Consider the following 24,212-nt stretch of genomic DNA (forward strand, 5'->3'; position numbering starts at 1 on the left):
ATTTCCTGTCACTGGTAGCCTTTCCATCAGGGTTTTCATGGCGGTGCTACCACCACAGAAACCCTGGAGGAAAGCCGACTGTAAATACCGGCGGCGGTCTTCATTGGACCGCCGGTTCGGAGATGCTTATCTCTGGCAGGTCCAACCGCCCTGGCGATTCAGGCAGGGATGTGGCAGGTTGGCAGAGGCCACCCCGCCACACTCATAATGTGTTAGTCTTCACTGCTGGCCCGTCTGCAGTGAGACCACCACCATGGTCCTGGCAGTCAGTAGACCACCAGGGTCATAATGAGGGCCTTAGACTTTGGTCTAAGTTTACCTCTTTGAATCGGGCCCATAAACTCTTCCTTACCCCAGATAGTCTTTTTGCATATTCAAAGTCTATGAGTAATTGCTAGCTCCAATATGAACATGTTTCTAAGATTTATTTTACATTATTATGTTCCTGGCATATGTACCACAATAGTTATTGTATGACATTCTTGGTAACCTTCAAAAAGTTCATTCTAACTCATTCACTTTCACAAGTCCAAAAATATTTAAATTTCTGGACCTTTGATGTAATTTTGACAACCTATTTGAAGGCAGGTTCAAATGAGATTATCTAAACTAAAGCAGGCTGTCTTGTATTTCAACCACTTTATTTGGTCTAAGGATGAAATAGTTGTGTTGGTTTTGGAAAGCCTAGCATGAATATGTAAACTCAGGTTTTTAAACTATGTCTGTTGTATAGGATTTCAAACTGAGGACTGAGAGAGCCAGTACAGCTCAGCCAACATGTATTCCTAACATGAGAGGTGGAAATGTCATCATCATCCAACTGAAAGAGCAGTCACACACCCAGGTATAGAAATACCCTTGTTAGGTCTATAGTTGATAGCTTAAATTTATTGACTTTGCAAAGGGAAATATTGTTCTCTTTCCTCATGGTGCCCTGTTAAATATTATCTCATCTGAACTCTCTATATATATTCTGATCACTTTCTAAATTAATTATAAACTGTGAATGTATAATTAATGCCCACTTCCCTAAACCTTAATAATATAAATAAGCTCCTTAGTGAGCCGGATACTTCAGATGATCATCAATTTACTTTTTCAATTTACTTTTTTACAATTTGCAGTTGTGGGGATTTCTGAAAAACTTCATTGACTGTTCATCAAATTTTGACTGTTCACCCAGAACTAGACATGGTCTCAGATTCTCAAACATGATGCTCCAGGTAGTACTGAAACATTTTGTTATTTGTTCCATGAGTGACATATGACATAGCATGATTTCTAGAAAGCCCTGGTTGTGTTTATATCTCATGGCTAATTGCTGTTCCTCCAGAGATCTATGTGAAAGGTGCTTGGTGCACAGGAATTATTATTTTGTTGAGTCCACCTATTTTCCAGGACATTGCAACATACTCTGGGTACATGGAGACCATTTCCTGTGAAAATTATTATGTTTGTCTGCATGTCCACAACTGTTACCAACTCTTTAACCCATTTTGGTATATTGTGGTAGAACGTGCAACTATTTGAGGACTGAACCTCAGAGAGCAAAGGTGAGATGTGGCATATGTTCATCATACTTCCTTAGCTTCCTTTTGGTTCTGAGACTATATGGTCTCACTGACAGATTGCAGGTTTATTTTTAATTTAGATCAAATGGCCTTCAGCTTCTCTCACCAGGTGATAACATTAAAATTTGTAACATGCCATCCTTTAGGATCTTACAAAGAGACTACACCTATTGTGGTAATTCAATTACTACTATTTATCAAAGGGCCATATCTTATCAGCCTTCTCTAAGTGAGAATGCAAGGATCTCAGTGAAATTCTCAGGGGCCCTTTCAGAGGGCAATGGGGCAAGCAAGAACTACTTAGCTAAACTTTCTGGGTTGAGACCTTTTACTCCTGGTGTCATGGGGTCTGACTTACTATGGGACCTGAGCAACTGGGCCAAGTACCCCTTCAGCACTTCACCCAGAGATAGTGTGAGATAAGCAGTCTAAAGCTTCTCTTGGAGGAGCTAGATGCAAGGGTGAACACAGGCTCACAACTCAAAATACATTCAATAGCAACAATAAATGATTGTCCTGTAGGAGTAGGCAGAACATTCTTTTCTACCCACAGAATTGGCAGAATTTTGTGACTCCACATTACTTTTGTAACACAGAGTCCCAGCCAAATTCTGCTAATTGTCAGGTGGTGGATTTTTCTCATGAAGGGCTCTGGCACAGTAATTTGGTGAGCACACGTGATAGTTGGCATCCCATACTGTGATTTATGGTTGCTTGTAGGACATCCAATTAACTTTTTCTATCACAGGCAGTCTCAAGTGTTCACGGAAAGATGACTGCCACTCAAGAAAAAAATTAACTTGAGCAGCAACAAAATCAACTTGAGTAGCTGCGCCCTGTCTTGAACTGTGTGGTACTCACTACTGGCTAAATCACATTGGTAGCAGCACAACATGCCTATTTCTGCCTGTTAGAAATGGGGTTGCTAGTTGGAAGTCAGTTTACACCCTGTACAAGTAGGGGCCCTCAATCTAGTCTGGGTAAGCGAGATACACACCTAGGATGACCCCTGCTAACCCCCTTGGTAGCTTGGCACAAGAAGTCAGGCTTATTTCAGAGGCAATGTGTAAAGTGTTTGTACACTCACACACAGTAATACTGTGAAAGCAAAGCAAAAACACTCAACACCAGTTTAGAAAAATAGTCAATATTTATCAGAGCAAAACAAGACCAAACCAGCAAAAACATCCCACATATACAAGCAAAGATACACATTTTCAAGGATTAAACTTCAATATAGTGCTTAGAAACGCAATAACTCCAACTTGAGCTATCACAACGTAGTTGATAGAGTAGTTCCCAACAATCCAGCACCACTCGCGAGGAGGGCCGCGCCAGCCACGAAGTTGCACAGACCCCCAGGTATAGTACTTTTGGTTAGGAGGAAACAAGCTGGTGCACGGAGTCGGGGAGATGAGGCATCGTTGGATCCGGTGCGGCGTCAGTTCCTTACTGCAGAACACCGGAGGTGATGCAGCATCAGTGCAAGGCGTCAGTTCCCAACGATCTGGCAGGGTCGATGAATCAGGCAGGTCAAGATGCTCTGGGTGACCTAATGAGTTCACAGTCACGCCAAAGGTCTGTAACATCCATGGTGGACTTAGGTGCCACGGACGTTGGTGACAAGGCACTTTGCGACTCACAGAGTCACGGAACTTTAGTGAGGCCCCGCCGGCGTCGGGCCTGTGATATTGGCTGGGGTCGTTGCACTCCAGCTGGGAGCACGGCTTCAGGTTGAAGGCAGTGGTGCGGGGACCTGCAGTGGCACCAGTTCTGGAGTTGTCTCTAGTTGGGGTGCTTGGACTTCTTGATTTCACACCATAACACACTTCCAAGGGCCCAGGAACTGCATTGAGATGATTTGGCAAGTAAGGGTCCTCAGCAGGAGTACCCAAGTGCTGGCAAGTAAAGTCTTTGATGTCCCTGAGACTTCTTGACAGGAGGCAAGGTCAGTCCAAGTCCTTGGAGAAACTTCACAAGCAGGATTTCAGAAACAAAAGTCCTGTCCTTTCCCTCTTAAGACAGCAGCAGCCGGCCAGCACATCAAAGCAACAGGCAGAGTGTCAGATCCTTAGAAAGCATCAAGCTCTTCTCTTTGACAGAGATTACTCTCTTTCCCGATGTAATCTGACAACCTACGGTTTTGGGTCCCCTACTTATACTCATTTCTTCCTTTGAAGTAGGCAAACTTCAAAGAAAAGTCTCTGTTGTTCATAAAATCCTGCCTTGCCCAAGCCTGGCCCCACACACACTCCAGGGGTTTGGAGCCTGCATTGTGTGAGGATAGACACAACCCTTTCAGGGGCAGGTCTCAGCTCCTTCCTCCCCACTCTAGCCCAGGAACACTTATCAGGAAGACACACCTCAGCTCCCTTTGTGTCACTGTCTAGAGTGAATTCACAAATAGCTCAACTGTCAGTCTAGCCCAGATGTGGATTACACAGGCAGGCATAGGCATAGAATGGTTAAGCAAGAAAATGCCCACTTTCTAAAAGTGGTGTTTTCAAACAGACAATCTAAAAACCAACTCTACCAAAGATGTATTTTTAAACTGTGAGTTCAGAGACCCCAAACTCCAAATCTCTATCTGCTCCCAATGGGAAACTACACTTAAAAGACATTTAAAGGCAGTTCCAATGTTAACCTATGGGAAAGATTAGCCTTAAAATAGCAAAAAACAGAATTTGGCAGTATTTCTCTGTCAGGACATGTAAAACACACCAGTACATGTCCTACCTTTTAAATACACTGTGTCTTGCACATGGGGCCACCTAGGGCCTACCTTAGGGGTGAGTAAAAAGTACAGTTTGGACTTGGCAAGTGGGTCAATTTGCCAGGTCGAATTGACAGTTCCAGACAGCACACACAGACACTGCAATGGCAGAGACATATTTACAGCACTACCCATATAGATGGTACAATCAGTGCTACAGGCCCACTAGTAGCCCAGGGCACCCATAGGGCACTTTACTACGGAACTACCAGAAAATCAAATGTGCCAATCATGGAGAACCAACTACTAATATCCTTTAGACACAGAGCACTTGCACTTTAACACTAGTTAGCAGTGGTAAAGTGCCCAGAGTATCAAAACCAGCAAAAACGAATTACGGCAAAGGGTGCGAAGAAAGGAGGTCAGAAGCAAAAAGTACAGGGAAACCACACCAAGAGCAGCCAGTTCTAACACCGTCTGTTGGAGGAACTCAGCAGAATCACACATAGGTATTATGTAACTCAGCTAGATTCTGTGGAGTCAAATTCTACGACTTCCGCCCACCCCTATTGTCCTGTCAAATAATTGCCTTTATGAAAAAAGGAATATTTATATATGAACTTTATATATGAGTCAGAGCAGTGTGCAAGAGAAGATTCACCTGAAATTCTGAAAACTTTAGGCTTTGAAAATGTTTGGCCTACCCAGACTTCCAAATTTTCAAGGAGACCTTGCAGCAAAAGTGGCCATTTTCAAAAGATTTTTTGTGATACAGCTCCAGGCATTACAGGCTGAAGAATATTGAGCTCCATGAAAAAACTAAATCCAATGGTAGAATTATTAACCAGACAAAGGTGCAAAAGGTATCAGCAAAGAAAGAGAACTTAGAAAATGTGTTAAATACCTACTATTATGAGTTGCTAAAAAGAAAATGATGCATAACATGCAGAATCAGGTTTTAACACACCAAATTCTGTATTTGATGCCTCTTTCATAGGCCTTTTTCCCTGATGATTTTTGACAGGCTGATATGCAAGGGTGTTTTAGTAATCACACAGTTCATAATTCCAATCCCTATGCATGTTTGCACTGGGTTTTAACACACCACATTCTTCATATTTTGCCTTTTCCAGGCCTTTTCCCTTGATAATTTTCAGCAAGTTGATCTGCAAGGTTGTGGTAATTATCCTACAACTCATAATTCCAATCCCTGTGCAAATGTGTTTGCACTGGGATAGGAATTTAGCCTGTAACTCAACATGAGAGCCCAAAGTCAGAAGGTGACATCTTTGACCAGGATGACCTGCTTTACTACACACAAACCGTGCTCCATCATGGTTGGCCTGGAATCATGCCAATATCCTGATCTACTGTGAACAGTGACTATTGATTGGTGCTTACATGAGTTGTGTTCTGACTTTTTAATTGGTTTATTACTATGGAATGCTTTACAGGTTTTCCTAAGCTAAGCCTCTTTTCTCTGTCTCATAGCTACAAGAGGGTTGAGTTAAGGTTTAAATCATTAAACCTTGTTTTACTCTGAAAGGTTTGTGGCCTTATTCTTTTTCAAATCCCAAATAATAACCCACATTCTTACACTAATTCTTAAGGTGAAGATCTGAACAATATTTTGAGTTGTATTCTCTCCATGTGCATCAAGTAAAAGACTTGCACATTTCTTGTGAGAAAACAAATTCAGATTAATTTTAAACAACAAACTTCCTAGGCACTTTGCCAAAAGGTATTTAAAAACAGTATTATATAGGCCCGTTTCCCAGATAACATTAAGATCAACTTGTTTAAGTGGTTGTGTTAAATAAGAATGCCATACTAAGGTGCAGAAAGTGGAAGATCTTGAGAACTCACCCTAAATTGACCCTGTCAGGGAATCCTGATCCTGACCTACACTACTGGTACCGTACCAGGTACAAAGTAAGCTGACATCCAATGTCACAGACTGCTTTGATAAGTAGGACTCTAGCATTATCATCTTCTGCAGTGTAAAGTGTGGGAGGTAAAACAAGATCCTGAAAAGGTTGTTTTGTTTTAAGTCAAGCCACTTTGATAGTTTTCTTTAAATTTATTGAGTGCACCACATCTTATGATTCAATCCTGCCATGTAAACTATCATTGTCTGGGTCAGAAAATCCTTAAAATATACTGGGTTGCATTTCCAGGATATTTTTAATGTGGGAACAGGAAATCTACCTCTAGTTGTGAGGTACATTTTATTTTACCACATCAGTGATGATATGATGACCTTGCGGGAGAGACAATGGGGAACTGCCATGACTGAGCTTTTTCAATTAAGATAGCTCTCACCATGCTGGAAGCAGAAATGTTTGATCCACTAATTAGACAAACTGGCTGGAAGAGATGTACTGTGAAAATTATGATGCAGAATATTTAGTTTATTCCATCACAGTTGAAGACACATGTCAAATGCAACATGCACGGTGCACTACATGCTTATATTTTCTGCCATTGCCGTTGCTAATTATGATTTCTTCATTTCACTACCAGTGATGAGTGTAATATACTGCACACTGACAGCATCAATCAGATGCCAATTTCCACAACCCATGGAAAATAGTAATGATCTCCATAGTGCAGCAGCACTCATCTTTAGCTGAGACTTTACTTTTTTTCTTTTAGCAAACAATGGGACACTTGGAGAACACAATCTACTGTTCCTCAGATTTTTACAGTGCACCCTGGACTTCCCTTTCAATCAGCTTTCCATCAGATTTTGTCTGTGCCCCCGGAACTAGTCATGGCCACAGATTTATGCCTCTGATGCTTCAGGTTAGTATTATAAGATTCTGCCATTTGTGCAATGAACAGCACATGATTCCCATGACCTGGCATGATTCTGGAAAGGCTCTAGTTCTCATTATATTTACTGGAAATTTCTTATGTCAATAGTGATCCATGATATATGACGTTAGCACGCAGTATTTAGCTTGTGATGTACCCCATTATTTAGGATCATGGTGTGAGTACATGGAGTACATCTCCAATTAAATTTAGCATACTCTTATACCTTGGTATTATCCCATCTTATCTCTTTAATGAAATCTGGGATCTTGTGGCAGAACCTGCAATTATGACAAACAGTGAAATTGTGAGAATAAAGCAGAAACACAGAATATGCGGATCACACTTTTCTGACATGTTGTTGGTACTCAGTCTACTTGCTGGCAGGATGCAGATCATTCTGTCTATGGCTTCATGGATCAAGTGGCCAGCAGCTTTTCACATTTGTGACCAACACTGGTAATTGCTGTTCTAGGAATCTCTGATGGGATTATAATGATAAAGGTGTTTCGATTTTTACCGCCTTTCACAAGCTTGTACTTCAACATTGTAATCTAAGTGAGGCCCAAATGGCCCAATTTGAAGTTGTGTGGTATTGAGCGGACTTGTCATTTGTGTGGGACCAGTTAAATGTTATGTTAGAGGAGACTTCTCTAGTGACTGTGCAGAATTTCATGGTTGATACACCCTAGGTGTCCCATTAACCTCCATCTCCATATAAGAAACAATGTATTGTTCTCATATAGTATACTGTTCCGAAAATAAAATATATGTCTGGTCTGTTTTTATTCAACAGGATTTAAAGCAATGGAGTGGCACAAGGAACAACGAAATGCTGAGTATGATGCTCTACATGAGGGGTGGAAATGTATTTGCTGTGAAACCAAGACAGCAGCAAAACATTAAGGTAAACACTCTACCTTTAGTTGGGTGCAGGAATATAGTGGCCCTCATTACAATCTTGGCGGGCGGCAGAGGCCCCCCGACAAGGTTGAACCGCCGGGTGGCGGTCAATGTGGCCGCACTCCCATGGGGTCGATTTTGAGATCCCCTCTGGCCCGGCGGGCGGAAACCTGGTTTCCACCCGCCGGCCCAGCGGGGATCTCAGACACAACACGGGAGCTGGCTTCTAATGGAGCCGGCGGTGTTGCGGCTGTGCGACGGGTGCAGTTGCACCCGTTGACCTTTTCACTGTCTGCTATGCTCCCGCCGCGGTCATAATTCCCCAGGAAGCACCGCCAGCCTGTTGGCGGTGCTTCCTCCAAAACAGCCCTGGCCGTCAAAGACAGTCAGGGTTGTAATGACCCCCATAGTCATAGACATAGAATATTGATTGGTGCTTACATGAGTTGTGTTCTGACTTTTTAATTGGTTTGTTACTATGGAATGCTTTACAGGTTTTCCTAAGCTAAGCCTCTTTTCTCTGTCTCATAGCTACAAGAGGGTTGAGTCAAGGTTTAAATCATTAAACCTTGTTTTACTCTGAAAGGTTTGTGGCCTTATTCTTTTTCAAATCCCAAATAATAACCCACATTCTTACACTAATTCTTAAGGTGAAGATCTGAACAATATTTTGAGTTGTATTCTCTCCATGTGCATCAAGTAAAAGACTTGCACATTTCTTGTGAGAAAACAAATTCAGATTAATTTTAAACAACAAACTTCCTAGGCACTTTGCCAAAAGGTATTTAAAAACAGTATTATATAGGCCCGTTTCCCAGATAACATTAAGATCAACTTGTTTAAGTGGTGTGTTAAATAAGAATGCCATACTAAGGTGCAGAAAGTGGAAGATCTTGAGAACTCACCCTAAATTGACCCTGTCAGGGAATCCTGATCCTGACCCACACTCCTGGTACCGTACCAGGTACAAAGTAAGCTGACTTCCAATGTCACAGACTGCTTTGATAAGTAGGACTCTAGCATTATCATCTTCTGCAGTGTAAAGTGTGGGAGGTAAAACAAGATCCTGAAAAGGTTGTTTTGTTTTAAGTCAAGCCACTTTGATAGTTTTCTTTAAATTTATTGAGTGCACCACATCTTATGATTCAATCCTGCCATGTAAACTATCATTGTCTGGGTCAGAAAATCCTTAAAATATACTGGGTTGCATTTCCAGGATATTTTTAATGTGAGAACAGGAAGTCTACCTCTAGTTGTGAGGTACATTTTATTTTACCACATCAGTGATGATATTATGACCTTGCGGGAGAGACAATGGGGAACTGCCATGACTGAGCTTTTTCAATTAAGATAGCTCTCACCATGCTGGAAGCAGAAATGTTTGATCCACTAATTAGACAAACTGGCAGGAAGAGATGTACTGTGAAAATTATGATGCAGAATATTTAGTTTATTCCATCACAGTTGAAGACACATGTCAAATGCAACATGCACGGTGCACTACATGCTTATATTTGCTGCCATTGCTAATTATGATTTCTTCATTTCACTACCAGTGATGAGTATAATATACTGCACACTGACAGCATCAACCAGATGCCAATTTCCACAACCCATGGAAAATAGTAATGATCTCCATAGTGCAGCAGCACTCATCTTTAGCTGAGACTTTTACTTTTTTTCTTTTAGCAAACAATGGGACACTTGGAGAACACAATCTACTGTTCCTCAGATTTTGACAGTGCACCCTGGACTTCCCTTTCAATCAGCTTTCCATCAGATTTTGTCTGTGCCCCCGGAACTAGTCATGGCCACAGATTTATGCCTCTGATGCTTCAGGTTAGTATTATAAGATTCTGCCATTTGTGCAATGAACAGCACATGATTCCCATGATCTGGCATGATTCTGGAAAGGCTCTAGTTCTCATTATATTAACTGGAAATTTCTTATGTCAATAGTGATCCATGATATATGACGTTAGCACGCAGTATTTAGCTTGTGATGTACCCCATTATTTAGGATCATGGTGTGAGTACATGGAGTACATCTCCAATTAAATTTAGCATACTCTTATACCTTGGTATTATCCCATCTTATCGCTTTAATTAAATCTGGGTTCTTGTGCAGAACCTGCAATTATGACAAACAGTGAAATTGTGAGAATAAAGCAGAAACACAGAATATGCGGATCACACTTTTCTGACATGTTGTTGGTACTCAGTCTACTTGCTGGCAGGATGCAGATAATTCTGTCTATGGCTTCATGGATCAAGTGGCCAGCAGCTTTTCACATTTGTGACCAACACTGGTAATTGCTGTTCTTGGAATCTCTGATGGGATTATAATGATAAAGGTGTTTCCATTTTTACCGCCTTTCACAAGCTTGTACTTCAACATTGTAATCTAAGTGAGGCCCAAATGGCCCAATTTGAAGTTGTGTAGTATTGAGCGGACTTGTCATTTGTGTGGGACCAGTTAAATGTATGTTAGGGGAGACTTCTCTAGTGACTGTGCAGAATTTCATGGTTGATACACCCTAGGTGTCCCATTACCATCCATCTCCATATAATAAACAATGGGGGTGATTCTAACCCTGGCGGTCGGTGATAAAGCGGTGGCCAACCCGCAAACAGGCTGGCGGTCCAAAAAATGGAATTCTGACCCTGGCGGGAACCGCCAACAGAGACCTCCACCTTAACACTCCGACCGCCATGGCGGTACAAACAAACAGCGCGGCGGTCACCGCCAACAGGCAGGCGGCAGACAATGTACCGCCCACCCTATCATAACTCACCAATCCGCCACCTTTTCCGGGGCGGGACTACCGCCGATAAAAACACGGCGGAAACAGACTACGAACGGGAAAACGCTCACCTCTACGCACTCCACGAGGACGGAGGACAGCATGGAACCCGAATTAAACATCCTACCTGCTCTCGTCTACCTGCTCATCTACCACGAGTACGAACTCCGGCGCAGACGACAATGGTGAGTACTGCACCTACGACACAGGGGAGGGGGGAGGAGGAAAGGTTACGGGCACACACATACGCGATACACCCACCCCCCCCAATATGTACACACCAATGCAGAGCAACAACTCAGAGTGACACCACCCAAACCCCCGTAAAAAATGCAATGACATAATAAAATTATGTACAAAATAGCCTCTGATAAGTATTGGTCAACTAGCAAAAATATTTACATAAAAAGAAATCTATAGACATTGCAATGGATAACCGAGGCAATTAGTCCTGCACATCTTACGAAATTCGAAGTGTCCGTGGGCCAAAGTGTAACAACACAAGGGCAAAGCCCACACAGGAGACCTGAGTCCTTTGGAGAGAACACTGCAGGGGCATCTGATGACAAAACTACAGGCACCTCAGGGGGAAGGGAAGGGGGGGGGCACCACAGCCACATGAGTCCACGACGCCAGATCCACGAAGGGGCCACCAGGCCCACTGTGCCATCCTGGGGAGTGCAAAGCCACAGTCTCTCAAGTCTATACAGTGGGTGGGTTGCCCACATCTTTATCCTGGGGAGTGCAAAGCCACAGTCTCTCAAGTCTATACAGTGGGTGGGTTGCCCACATCTTTATCCTGGGGAGTGCAAAGCCACAGTCTCTCAAGTCTATACAGTGGGTGGGTTGCCCACATCTTTATCCTGGGGAGTGCAAAGCCACAGTCTCTCAAGTCTCTACAGTGGGTGGGTTGCCCACTGTGCCATCCTAGGGAGTGCAAAGACACAGTCCAACAGGTGGATTACAATCTCCACTGGTCAAGGAGGAGGCATGGGGGGCACAGTGAACCGTGAACTGTGCATGCAGGAAGGGCCCAGCGGAGCGGTGCTTGAGACGGCGGTGCCCAGCGGAGCGGTGCTTGAGATGAAGGGCCCAGCGGAGCGGTGCTTGAGATGAAGGGCCCAGCGGAGCGGTGCTTGAGATGAAGGGCCCAGCGGAGCGGTGCTTGAGACGGCGGTGCCCAGCGGAGCGGTGCTTGAGATGAAGGGCCCAGCGGAGCGGTGCTTGAGATGAAGGACCCAGCAGAGCGGTGCTTGAGATGAAGGGCCCAGCGGAGCGGTGCTTGAGATGAAGGGCCCAGCGGAGCGGTGCTTGAGATGAAGGGCCCAGCGGAGCAGTGCGTGAGATGGCGGGGCCCTGTTCAGCGGTGCTCTTCTGCACGGCGGGGCCCTGTTCAGCGGTGCCTGTCTTCACGGCGGGGCCCTCTTTAGCGGTGCTCTTCTGCACGGCGGGGCCCTGTTCAGCGGTGCTCTTCTGCACGGCGGGGCCCTCTTCAGCGGTGCCTGTCTTCACGGCGGGGCCCTCTTCAGCGGTGCTCTTCTGCAGGGCGGGGCCCTGTTCAGCGGTGCCTGTCTTCACGGCGGGGCCCTCTTCAGCGGTGCTCTTCTGCACGACGGGGCCCTGTTCAGCGGTGCTCTTCTGCACGGCGGGGCCCTCTTCAGCGGTGCCTGTCTTCACGGCGGGGCCCTCTCCAGCGGTGCCTGTCTTCACGGCGGGGCCTTCTTCAGCGGTGCCTGTCTTCACGGCGGGGCCCTGTTCAGCGGTGCTCTTCTGCACGGCGGGGCCCTCTTCAGCGGTGCCTGTCTAGTAAGTGAAGGGAGCCAGACCTGGCCTGGACTCCCTGCTCAGTCGCCCTCCGACCGTGCAGTGGCAGGCCCCTTCGGGGACGGAGTCCTGGGCCCTTTGGTGTCGTCCCTTGCAGCCGGGATGGGGCTTGTGGGGCCCTCCTGCTCCGCGCTCCTGCTGGCTGACCTCTCCGCCCTGCTGCCCTTTCGCTCCTTAGATGGGGCTCTCGGGCCCTTGCCTCCCCTGGATGTTGTGGCAGGTGAAGTGGCCGAACTTTGATCCTTGGGGACAGCCGTGTCAGTCCTCTCACGGCGGCCCTTTAGTTTCCGGGTCCTCTTGCCTGGGGGGGGCTGGCTGTCCCCTTGCTGCTGATTGAAGTGTCACTGCCGCCAAAGGGTGGACTCCATAACCCACGCACGACAGTGACACTCGAAGCTGGGCTGGTGGTGGCTGAGGTGCTCTTGGGACTCTTAGCAGATGGAGGGGGTGGGTCAGGGGAGGGAAAGAGGTTAAGATTAGAGAGGTAAACTTTTTTAGGACCAAGGTAAAGGGTAGGAGTAGTGGTGATGGGAGTGGAGGAAGAGGATGTGGTTGTAGGAGAGTCAGGTGTGCTGTGTTTGGGTGCAGGTGATTGTGACGTAGGCTGTCGTGAGGTGGATGGCTGTTGGGTGGGTGGCTGCCTGCGTTTGTGTGTCTTGGAAGAGGGGGTGACAGACACAGTGGGAGAGGACACAGGGGACGTGTAAATGGCAGTGGGGGTGGTGACTGCACGTGTGCGCACTGTACTGGAGGGTGTGCTGGTGATGGAAGCACTGGCTGATGGTGGTGTGCATGCAAGTGTGAGTGTGGACGTCACAGGGAGGGAGGAGGGAGACGAGGAGGAGGGGGACACAGAGGTGGTAGTGACTGTTGGAATGTCTGCATCTGGGTGTTGCTTGGGTGAGTGTTTGTGTGTTTTGTGGTGCTTGTGTCTGGATGAGCTGGCCTTGGGTGTTGAGGTGTGTGCAGGCTGGTCTGATGGTGTGGATGGGATAGGCTGAGGAACAGGAGACAGAGGCAGGGTGGAGGCAGTTAGAAGAGGGAGGCTGGAAACAGGGATAATGGCTGACGTCAGTGCTGAGGCCAGAGAATTGAACGATCGTTGATGGGCAGCCTGACCCGAATGAATGCCCTCCAGGTAGGCATTGCTCCGATGCACCTCCCTTTCCACCCCCTGGATGGCATTCAAAAGGGTAGTCTGCCCAACAATGATGGTCTGAAGGAGGTCAATGACCTCCTCACTGAGGGCAGCAGGGGTGACAGGGGCAGGGGCTGAGGTGCCTGGGGCGAAGGAGATGCCCGCCTTCCTGGGCGAGCGGGCACGGAGCGAAGGCTATGGGGCTGCTGGGAGGGCGGTGCTGGTGCGCTGGGTGGCGGCTGTACCTGTAGAGGCGGGGGGCCCGGATGTTGCCGCCACCGCTAGGGAGCTCCCATCCGAGAACGTGTCGGTGTCGCTGGTGTCACCACCGGTCCCCGTTGTGGTGCTCCCCTTGCCCTCCGGATCACTGGTGGCCTCGGTGTCTGTTCCAGGGCCCACTGGGGCCTTGTGACTTGCAGCTCCCTCGTACTCCGATGCCAAATCTCCTCCGCTTGATGATGCTAATGCACACATTAACAGGAAGACCACAAAAAAGGGGGGGGGGGGAAGAATAAAACAGGTTGAGTGCATGCAATGTCAACACCGTTGGCGGAGAGGACAGACACAGGAGCCTCATGCACTAAGCGGCGCAATCGGGGTACACTACTCAGTACTTCTGACTAGGGCAACAGGTCTAGGGGCAACAAACGCGCACATGTGTGATGCAGGACCATGGATAGCTGTACTTGGGACCCTACAGAGGTGGGGGGCGGGGGCACCGGGCCATGCCTAAGGGAGGGGACTACACTACAGAAAGCGCCCTGGCCTAATGTCACCCACAGCCCTCCTCCCCCACCCAGACGCCTCCACTGCGCGTAAAGATCGCAGTATGTGCTGATACTCACCCCCTTGTGTCTGCTGTGATGTCCTCAAGCGCCCATCCAAATCAGGGTAGGCCACCGCCAGGATCTGGGACATCAGGGGGGTCAGGGTACGACTGGCACCCCTCCTAGGTCGGGAGGCCATCCCCAGCAGTGACTCGGCGGTCTTCCTGGTTCCGCGGCGGATGTCCTCCCACCTCTTGCGGCAGTGGGTGCCCCGTCTGATGTGGACCCCCAGGGCCCGGACTTCCTTGGCGATGGCACGCCAAATGTCGACTTTCTGATGGGCGCTGACCTATTTGACATGTACAGGGTGGGAAAAGAGAAAATCGTCAGTTTTCTGCATTTTATATGAGAATGCCCCCCCTCCCCAAACTTGCCATGTGGCACATTCTCTCATTTGTCGTGCGTTGCACTCCTCATTCGCCCCCCACCCCACCAACTTACATCCACCCCACTCCACACAGGCATAGCACATTCAATGTGCACCCAGTGTACTTACCTGTTGGTCTGGAGGACCGTAGAGTAGCGCATACTGGGGGAGGACCCCATCAACAAGTTTCTCCAACTCTTCAGACGTGAAGGCAGGGGCCCTTTCCCCAGTCGCAGCAGCCAATGTCACTTCCAGACCGAGGTCACAGCAGCACTTGCAGTATAGGTCCTCTCCTGTGGATGATCAGGTCTTGAGTGATTAAGCAGATAGAAAATGGCGGTCACGCCCGCGGCGGTGCGTACCGCGGCGGTGCATACTGCGACCGCCGGCGCACATCCTCATTGGCTCCTGAAACCCATAGGCTTCAATGTTAACCAATGCGCCTTCGTACAGCGGTCTTCGACCGCCTACCGCCACAGTGCGCCACGCCAGCGCATTGACCTCACATCCCATTGTCACACTTCACAGGTCAGGCAGCGGCCATTTCAAGGGCCCACATGGCTTAATTTCAACTGCGTCACACAGGCCTAGGCCTTGCATTGCCACACATACACGCCTTTCACTGCATTGCGATTCTTTTACTGTGCAAGCTATATGAACGAACCTGTGGTTTGCCTGACTCCATACTCCATGTTGTCCTTCCTAGGCACCGTCCGCTGGGACTTGCAAGGAGAAGGATGAATCCTCGCGTGTACCGACCGCTGGTGGACCTGTCGACAATGGAAGAACGCCATATTATACTTAGATACCGACTTAACCGAGCCACTATCCATGAACTGTGTGCCCAGCTGGAGCCAGCCCTGATGTCCCCCATCCGCCAACCCACAGGAATTCCCCCTCTAGAGCAGGTTCTGTCAGTCCTCCATATTTTGGCAAGTGGCTCATTCCAGACAACAGTGGCCATGTCATCTGCAATGTCTCAGCCTATGTTTTCTAAGATTTTGTCCAGAGTGTTGTCTGCCCTGATGAAATACATGCAGAGCTACATTGTTTTCCCTGAGGAGAATGATTTGGCCACTGTGAAGGGTGATTTCTATGCCCTTGGACATATCCCCAACATCATTGGTGCCATTGATGGGACCCATGTGGCTTTAGTACCCCCAAAAGACGATGAGCAGGTGTACAGAAATCGGAAACATTACCATTCTATGAATGTGCAGGTGGTCTGTTTGGCTGACCAGTACATCTCCCATCTAAATGCCAAGTTCCCTGGGTCAGTGCATGACGCGTATGTCATGCGTAATAGCAGCATCCCCTATGTGATGGAACAGCTACAGAAACAACGTGTGTGGCTAATACGTGACTCTGGTTACCCCAACCTGCCTTGGCTATTGACCCCAGTGAGGAATCCCCGGACCAGGGCAGAGGAACGGTACAATGAGGCCCATGGGCGAACTAGGAGGGTCATGGAAAGGACCTTTGGGCTCCTGAAGGCCAGGTTTCGGTACCTGCATATGACAGGTGGATCCCTGATGTACTCACCAATGAAGGTGTGCCAGATCATCGTGGCCTGCTGTATGCTTCACAATCTAGCATTGCGACGTCAGGTGCCTTTTCTGCAGGAGGATGGTCCAGATGGTGGTGTTGTAGCAGCTGTGGAGCCTGTGGAGAGTGAAGAGGAGGAAGACGACGGGGACGACACAGATAACAGGGACACAGTCATCCAACAGTATTTTCAGTAGCACATAGGTAAGACTCACCCACGCCATTTAACATTTACTTAAAGGCTCCTGCATCTCTACTTTGTGTATTTCCCCCCAGTTCTTTTTTCTTGATTTTTCCTTTTCCCTTCCCTTTTCAGTGCTGTATGACCCACTGCGTGACTTCTGCTTGGTTAGCCCATGGACTAAGGGTTATTGACATCGGTATGTTCTCTTCATAAATTAACTGACCATTATTGAACATTAATGTGTAATACATTTGTAAATAATACAGGCTGACTCCTGAATGATTTAAGTGCAATGAGTGTTTTATTTTTAGTGCTAGATATTGGTACATGATATTAAAACGGTGATGGGAGGGGGTGGAGTAATGTCCATGGCAGAGTCCTGTTCTCAGTTTCACAGGTGCATTGTCCATAAGCCTGTGGAAGGATGGAGCAGGGGCAGTTCAAGATTGGACAGGGTGACAATGTGGGACAGTGGGATGACATCAGGGGGTACGTTGTGGTGGCGGGTGTCTTGGCATCCTACTCTGTCTTCCTGTGAGATCTCAGGTTCCGCTTGCGGGGTGGTTGTTCTTCAGCAGGAGGTGGGGTTCTGGTGGCCTGACGTTGTGGTGGGGCCTCCTGTCCACTAGCGCCGGCAGAGGTGGTAGGCTGTTCCTGGTCCTGGCTAGTGACAGGGGCCCTTTGTGGTGCCACAGTGTCCCGCAATGTGTTTTCTATCCGGTTGAGGGCCTGGACTATGGTCCCCATGGTGGTAGCGATGTTCGTGAGTTCATTGCTGAACCCCATGTAGCGTTCCTCCTGCTGTGCCTGGATCTCGGTGAACCTGGCCAGTACCGTCGCCATCGTCTCCTGGGAGTGGTGGTATGCTCCCATGATGGTGGTGAGGGCCTCTTGGAGAGTGGGTTCCCTGGGCCTGTCCTCCCCCCCCTGTCGCACAGCAGCCCTCCCAGTTGCCCTGTTTCCCCGGGCCTCTGTCCCCTGGACGGTGTGCCCACTACCACTGCCCCCAGGTCCCTGTTGTTGTTGGGGTGTTGGGTCAGCCTGGGTGCCCTGTAGTGGCGGACACACCGCTGATTGACGCGTCCTGGAGACTGATGCATGGGCCCGCTGGGTGGGAGCTGTGCTGGTGTTCCCAGAGGGGGTTGGGTCTGGTGTGGCCTGTGTGTGTGTGTGGGGAACCGACTGTCCAGAGGTCCCCGATGGTCCGGGCTGCTCATCAGGTTCTAGGTCGACAGAGTTGCTGTCCTCACTGGGGGCCTATTCTGGGGGTGGGATGGAAAAATCTGGACCCTCTGTGGCGGTGTGTTGGCGTTCGGGCCCTGCAGGGGTAAAATGTTTGGTTATTGTTTTTGTGTCTGCCATGGCGTGCATATTGTCAGTGCCCTTGTCCCCCAGTGCTGACATTCCCTTGTGGGAGGTGTTGTGAGGGTGGTTGAGGGGGGGATGGGTCTGTGCAGTGGTCATGCATTGGTGATGGCTGTCTATGGTTTGTGTTGGCATTCAGGGGTTGGTGTTGTTTAGGGTGGGTTGTGCTGGTGGGACACTGGCAGGGAGGATGTGTGCTGGGGGTTTTGTGATTGGGGGTGAGGGTGGGGTTGTGGGTTGGCATGCTGGTGATTGGGGGGGGGGTGAAGTAATTGAGATTCCACTTACCAGAGTCCATTCCTCCGTGTACTCCAGCGAGGCCGTGAGGATGCAGGATATTTACTACCTCTTGCTCCCTTTCTGTAAATTGGGGTGGAATGGGTGGGGGTCCGCCGCCAGTCTTCTGCACAGCGATGTTGTGTCGCGACACCATCGAGCGTACCTTCCCCCGTAGGTCGTTCCATCTCTTTCGAATGTCTTCCCGATTTCTGTGATGCTGTCCCACAGCGTTGACCCTGTCTACGATCCTTTGCCATAGCTCAGCCTTCCTTGCTATAGTGGTGTGCTGCACCTGTGTGCCGAAGAGCTGGGGCTCTACCCTGATTATTTCCTCCACCATGACCCTGAGTTCTTGGTCCGAGAACCTGGGGTGTCTTTGGGGGGCCATGGGTGGTGTGGATGAGGTGTGGGGTGGTGTTTGTGGTGATGTGCGTGGTGGTGTGTGGTGATGTGTGCGTAGATGTGGTGTGGGTGATGATGTTGGTTTCCTGTGTGTGTTGTGCTTTGCGTTCCCTGTGCTCTCTCTCAGTGTATTGCGCCTTCTCTCAGATATTTTTTGTTGTAGGGGTTTGTGGGTGATGTGAGTGTGTGTTTTATAGTGTATTGGGTGTGTGGGAGTGGTGTGTGTATGTGTATCAGGTGTGTGTATTTCAAATTGTCCAATGTGGTAGTGTTTTGTATGTGTGTGTGTATTTTGACCGCTGCGGTGTGTACCGCCAATGGAATACCGCGGTTGTAAGACCGCCGCGTGGATTCGTGGGTCAGAATAGCATGGGCGTGTTTGTGTTGCCGTGGCGGTGGAGGTTTGGTTATCTCCAGTTTATCGCTGCCCGCTGATGAGGCGGCCTTCAGTGGATGTCGGGTTTTTGGCGGTTTGCCAGTTGGTGGTCAGAATGACTGTGGTGGTTTACCGCGGCCGCGGCGGTAGAATGGCGGTCTTCTGACCGGCGGTAAAGGCCTTTTCCCGCCGAGGTCAGAATGACCCCCAATGTATTGTTCTCATATAGTATACTGTTCCTAAAATAAAATATATGTCTGGTCTGTTTTTATTCAACAGGATTTAAACCAATGGAGTGGCACAAGGAACAACGAAATGCTGAGTATGATGCTCTACATGAGGGGTGGAAATGTCTTTGCTGTGAAACCAAGACAGCAGCAAAACATTAAGGTAAACACTCTACCTTTAGTTGGGTGCAGGAATATAGTGGCCCTCATTACAATCTTGGCGGGCGGCAGAGGCCCCCCGCCAAGGTTGAACCGCCGGGCGGCCGTCAATGTGGCCGCACTCCCATGGGGTCGATTTTGAGATCCCCTCTGGCCCGGCGGGCGGAAACCTGGTTTCCACCCGCCGGCCCAGCGGGGATCTCAGACACAACACGGGAGCTGGCTTCTAATGGAGCCGGCGGTGTTGCGGCTGTGCGACGGGTGCAGTTGCACCCGTTGAGCTTTTCACTGTCTGCTATGCTCCCGCCGCAGTCGTAATTCCCCAGGAAGCACCGCCAGCCTGTTGGCGGTGCTTCCTCCAAAACAGCCCTGGCCGTCAAAGACAGTCAGGGTTGTAATGACCCCCATAGTCATAGACATAAACTATTGATTGGTGCTTACATGAGTTGTGTTCTGACTTTTTAATTGGTTTGTTACTATGGAATGCTTTACAGGTTTTCCTAAGCTAGGCCTCTTTTCTCTGTCTCATAGCTACAAGAGGGTTGAGTCAAGGTTTAAATCATTAAACTGTGTTTTACTCTGAAAGGTTTGTGGCCTTATTCTTTTTCAAATCCCAAATAATAACCCACATTCTTACACTAATTCTTAAGGTGAAGATCTGAACAATATTTTGAGTTGTATTCTCTCCATGTGCATCAAGTAAAAGACTTGCACATTTCTTGTGAGAAAACAAATTCAGATTAATTTTAAACAACAAACTTCCTAGGCACTTTGCCAAAAGGTATTTAAAAACAGTATTATATAGGCCCGTTTCCCAGATAACATTAAGATCAACTTGTTTAAGTGGTTGTGTTAAATAAGAATGCCATACTAAGGTGCAGAAAGTGGAAGATCTTGAGAACTCACCCTAAATTGACCCTGTGAGGGAATCCTGATCCTGACCTACACTCCTGGTACCGTACCAGGTACAAAGTAAGCTGACATCCAATGTCACAGACTGCTTTGATAAGTAGGACTCTAGCATTATCATCTTCTGCAGTGTAAAGTGTGGGAGGTAAAACAAGATCCTGAAAAGGTTGTTTTGTTTTAAGTCAAGCCACTTTGATAGTTTTCTTTAAATTTATTGAGTGCACCACATCTTATGATTCAATCCTGCCATGTAAACTATCATTGTCTGGGTCAGAAAATCCTTAAAATATACTGGGTTGCATTTCCAGGATATTTTTAATGTGGGAACAATAAATCTACCTCTAGTTGTGAGGTACATTTTATTTTACCACATCAGTGATGATATTATGACCTTGCGGGAGAGACAATGGGGAACTGCCATGACTGAGCTTTTTCAATTAAGATAGCTCTCACCATGCTGGAAGCAGAAATGTTTGATCCACTAATTAGACAAACTGGCAGGAAGAGATGTACTGTGAAAATTATGATGCAGAATATTTAGTTTATTCCATCACAGTTGAAGACACATGTCAAATGCAACATGCACGGTGCACTACATGCTTATATTTGCTGCCATTGCCGTTGCTAATTATGATTTCTTCATTTTACTACCAGTGATGAGTGTAATATACTGCACAGTGACAGCATCAATCAGATGCCAATTTCCACAACCCATGGAAAATAGTAATGATCTCCATAGTGCAGCAGCACTCATCTTTAGCTGAGACTTTTACTTTTTTTCTTTTAGCAAACAATGGGACACTTGCAGAACACAATCTACTGTTCCTCAGATTTTGACAGTGCACCCTGGACTTCCCTTTCAATCAGCTTTCCATCAGATTTTGTCTGTGCCCCCGGAACTAGTCATTGCCACAGATTTATGCCTCTGATGCTTCAGGTTAGTATTATAAGATTCTGCCATTTGTGCAATGAACAGCACATGATTCCCATGATCTGGCATGATTCTGGAAAGGCTCTAGTTCTCATTATATTTACTGGAAATTTCTTATGTCAATAGTGATCCATGATATATGACGTTAGCATGCAGTATTTAGCTTGTGATGTACCCCATTATTTAGGATCATGGTGTGAGTACATGGAGTACATCTCCAATAAAATTTAGCATACTCTTATACCTTGGTATTATCCCATTTTATTTCTTTAATTAAATCTGGGATCTTGTGGCTGAACCTGCAATTATGACAAACAGTGAAATTGTGAGAATAAAGCAGAAACACAGAATATGCGGATCACACTTTTCTGAAATGTTGTTGGTACTCAGTCTACTTGATGGCAGGATGCAGATAATTCTGTCTATGGCTTCATGGATCAAGTGGCCAGCAGCTTTTCACATTTGTGACCAACACTGGTAATTGCTGTTCTAGGAATCTCTGATGGGATTATAATGATAAAGGTGTTTCGATTTTTACCGCCTTTCACAAGCTTGTACTTCAACATTGTAATCTAAGTGAGGCCCAAATGGCCCAATTTGAAGTTGTGTAGTATTGAGCGGACTTGTCATTTGTGTGGGACCAGTTAAATGTTATGTTAGAGGAGACTTCTCTAGTGACTGTGCAGAATTTCATGGTTGATACACCCTAGGTGTCCCATTACCATCCATCTCCATATAAGAAACAATGTATTGTTCTCATATAGTATACTGTTCCGAAAATAAAATATATGTCTGGTCTGTTTTTATTCAACAGGATTTAAAGCAATGGAGTGGCACAAGGAACAACGAAATGCTGAGTATGATGCTCTACATGAGGGGTGGAAATGTCTTTGCTGTGAAACCAAGACAGCAGCAAAACATTAAGGTAAACACTCTACCTTTAGTTGGGTGCAGGAATATAGTGGCCCTCATTACAATCTTGGCGGGCGGCAGAGGCCCCCAGCCAAGGTTGAACCGCCGGGCGGCCGTCAATGTGGCCGCACTCCCATAGGGTCGATTTTGAGATCCCCTCTGGCCCAGCGGGCGGAAACCTGGTTTCCACCCGCCGGCCCAGCGGGGATCTCAGACACAACACGGGAGCTGGCTTCTAATGGAGCCGGCGGTGTTGCGGCTGTGAGACGGGTGCAGTTCCACCCGTTGAGCTTTTCACTGTCTGCTATGCTCCCGCCGCGGTCGTAATTCCCCAGGAAGCACCGCCAGCCTGTTGGCGGTGCTTCCTCCAAAACAGCCCTGGCCGTCAAAGACAGTCAGGGTTGTAATGACCCCCATAGTCATAGACATAGACTATTGATTGGTGCTTACATGAGTTGTGTTCTGACTTTTTAATTGGTTTGTTACTATGGAATGCTTTACAGCTTTTCCTAAGCTAAGCCTCTTTTCTCTGTCTCATAGCTACAAGAGGGTTGAGTCAAGGTTTAAATCATTAAACCTTGTTTTACTCTGAAAGGTTTGTGGCCTTATTCTTTTTCAAATCCCAAATAATAACCCACATTCTTACACTAATTCTTAAGGTGAAGATCTGAACAATATTTTGAGTTGTATTCTCTCCATGTGCATCAAGTAAAAGACTTGCACATTTCTTGTGAGAAAACAAATTCAGATTAATTTTAAACAACAAACTTCCTAGGCACTTTGCCAAAAGGTATTTAAAAACAGTATTATATAGGCCCGTTTCCCAGATAACATTAAGATCAACTTGTTTAAGGGGTTGTGTTAAATAAGAATGCCATACTAAGGTGCAGAAAGTGGAAGATCTTGAGAACTCACCCTAAATTGACCCTGTCAGGGAATCCTGATCCTGACCTACACTCCTGGTACCTTACCAGGTAGAAAGTAAGCTGACATCCAATGTCGCAGACTGCTTTGATAAGTAGGACTCTAGCATTATCATCTTCTGCAGTGTAAAGTGTGGGAGGTAAAACAAGATCCTGAAAAGGTTGTTTTGTTTTAAGTCAAGCCACTTTGATAGTTTTCTTTAAATTTATTGAGTGCACCACATCTTATGATTCAATCCTGCCATGTAAACTATCATTGTCTGGGTCAGAAAATCCTTAAAATATACTGGGTTGCATTTCCAGGATATTTTTAATGTGGGAACAGGAAATCTACCTCTAGTTGGGTGGTACATTTTATTTTACCACATCAGTGATGATATTATGACCTTGCGGGAGAGAAAATGGGAAACTGCCATGACTGAGCTTTTTCAATTAAGATAGCTCTCACCATGCTGGAAGCAGAAATGTTTGATCCACTAATTAGACAAACTGGCAGGAAGAGATGTACTGTGAAAATTATGATGCAGAATATTTAGTTTATTCCATCACAGTTGAAGACACATGTCAAATGCAACATGCACGGTGCACTACATGCTTATATTTGCTGCCATTGCCGATACTAATTATGATTTCTTCATTTCACTACCAGTGATGAGTATAATATACTGCACACTGACAGCATCAATCAGATGCCAATTTCCACAACCCATGGAAAATAGTAATGATCTCCATAGTGCAGCAGCACTCATCTTTAGCTGAGACTTTTACTTTTTTTCTTTTAGCAAACAATGGGACACTTGGAGAACACAATCTACTGTTCCTCAGATTTTGACAGTGCACCCTGGACTTCCCTTTCAATCAGCTTTCTATCAGATTTTGTCTGTGCCCTCGGTACTAGTCATGGCCACAGATTTATGCCTCTGATGCTTCAGGTTAGTATTATAAGATTCTGCCATTTGTGCAATGAACAGCACATGATTCCCATGATCTGGCATGATTCTGAAAAGGCTCTAGTTCTCATTATATTTACTGGAAA

Source organism: Pleurodeles waltl, chromosome 4_2 (genome assembly GCF_031143425.1).
Source record: "Pleurodeles waltl isolate 20211129_DDA chromosome 4_2, aPleWal1.hap1.20221129, whole genome shotgun sequence".
Classification (NCBI taxonomy): domain Eukaryota; kingdom Metazoa; phylum Chordata; class Amphibia; order Caudata; family Salamandridae; genus Pleurodeles; species Pleurodeles waltl.